The sequence below is a fragment of the Babylonia areolata genome, chromosome 10 (genome assembly GCF_041734735.1).
Source record: "Babylonia areolata isolate BAREFJ2019XMU chromosome 10, ASM4173473v1, whole genome shotgun sequence".
In the NCBI taxonomy this organism is placed as follows: Eukaryota; Metazoa; Mollusca; class Gastropoda; order Neogastropoda; family Buccinidae; genus Babylonia; species Babylonia areolata.
The window spans coordinates 34,080,265-34,082,764 of NC_134885.1; positions in this window are offsets into that span (position 1 = coordinate 34,080,265).

A 2,500-nucleotide genomic window follows, 5' to 3' on the forward strand; every position below is an offset into this window, starting at 1 on the left:
TGGGGGGGTTGGGGGGGGGGGGCGGGGAGGGGGGACAAACATGGACTGCAGGGGGACAGGCAGAGACAGAGTCAGCACACAGAGAGAGAGAGAGAGAGAGAGAGAGAGAAGAACGTTTCTTGTGTGTTTGTTGTTGTTTCAAATCATCATCATATTTCGTTGTTTTACAAATCTTTAATAACTTTTTCTCCTTTCAAGAGTACCTGTAAACTCAAACATTTACATGTATTATGAGTTTACTGACGTAAAAATGACATTTTGTATCATCAACATTCCACGTGAGATAGGACCTGGATATTCCCAACATTGCCATCAACTTGTGGTCGAAGCTGCTTAGCCTCTGTTCAGGTCATGAAATAATCACAAACAGCAATGCAGCACGTAGGCCTATGGATTTGTCTCAGCGGGTGTTCTCTCTTTTGTAAAACAAAAAATCGAAAAGAATAACACTGTGTGAGAATGGACTTTCTTACGCAATATGTATTATCGAGCTAGAGAAAACATTGGAGTTGAATTATGCAATCACGGGTTTCATCCGGACGACTAAACATGCATTCACAGCGTTTCGCAGTGCCAGGGGTTCGGATCATTTTTTAAGACGAAAAATAAGAATTTCTTAAAAAAAAAACAAAAACAAAAACAAAAAAATACATAAAACATTGATCAGGCATCCCAACTTTTCACCACAACAAACTTCAGATTCTGGAAGACGCGCACCAACATGCACTGAAAACAAAACATGCAACAGGATCCACAAAAAAGAAAAAAAAAAAGAAAAGAAATACACAAGATGTCCTGAGGGAATGAAAGTCTTTCATGATTAATAGTTCAAGGTCATTGTCTGATTGTGTCACCACAGAAACAGACTGTCAACAAGATGGCCGGGTACCACTTCGGAAATTCAAACTGGTTTTAACAATTCTTTGTTTTCTTGTTCGTTTAGGTTTTGTTTTTGTTGTTTTGTTGTTGTTGTTGTTTTCTTCTTTCTTTCTTTTCTTTCTTTCTTTCTTTTTCGCTTTCTTTTTCTTTTCATTTCTTTTTTTGTGTTGTTGTTGTAAACCGGTATTTTCACCTCAGCACATGCCACAACGTCTGGACGAATGCCAAATTGCATTCATTCGTTTTGATGTTCCTCTGACTCCCCACCACCACCCATCCACACTCCGCTTGGAAAACAAAAGTCTACAGACTGCAGGCAGTTCAATGCATCAGTATGGATTTCACATGTGGAAAAACCCATTGGCAAAGATGAAACCACAGAAGAAAGACACGGACAAAAACACTTCCCGACGAGTTTGAAAAGAGTTAAACGGACGAGAGTCTACTATCGAATATTTACTGGATACTACTTTCATCTGAAAACAGAAATCCAGAAAGTATATATATATATATATATATATATATATATATATATATATATGTACATCAAAAGAATAGTAAATCACCAGCGCTGGATGGAATTTCTCATGCAATGATCCAAACAAGTCTTCCAATAGCTCGTTCAAAAATGTTTTTTGCGCAAGATATATATCCAAAATCATGAAATGCTGGTTTACACATTCTACTGTGTAGAAATAGGAATCCACAATATCCAAACAATTATAGAGGAATTGTTTAACAAATATTCCAGGGAAAGGATTCTGCAAATATAAGAATAACTAGATACTTAGAACAAGATCAACTCCTAATCATAGAGCCAGTTTGGTTTCGGAAATATTACAGAACAACTCAGCACTTTCTAAAAAGATATTAAATAGAAAAAAAAAGGTCTATAATATGGTTTCTTTCGATGACTTAAAAGAAACTTTCGATAATGCTCGGCATGATGCCATGTTCCTAAAACTACACACAATGGAAAATGTTTCGATATAACTGAACTAAATCTCTCGGAGGTCTCATCGATAAGTAACTGTACGGATGGGTGTACGTCAGGGAAGGAGTCTTTATGCAACTTTATCTAATATTCTTATCAATGATATGGAAAATATATGGAAAATAATTATTCTCAAAAAGTTGATAATGTTCACTTTGCAGTATACCATATGCACTGCATGCTGATGATCTGGTTATCCTCTTTTTTGTCAAGAACTGGTTTACAAGAGACATTACATAATTTGAACACATATCAAAATCAGTTGGAAAATATACGAAAGTGGTAACTTTTATAAAAGCAGACCATGACTACCAATATATTTTATTCTGGGGACGATATAGTACAAACAATAGAAGAATGTAAACGTTCGTGATTTGTATTCCACAAAAGTGGAAGTTTGTTACGAGCACAGGAATACATTAAATAAACGAGCTATTAAAGCATCGCATACTTTACGAAGAACATTTTAAAATACTCACATCGAAGTAAGTACCATATCCAAACTGTAAGATACTTTGATAACGACAATATTTACGAGGCGGAAGTATGGCTACCTTGCCAAATCAAACGGAAGAAATCTTTCAACATATGGTGTTGGACGATTGCATGTCAAATAAGTTTCTAAAT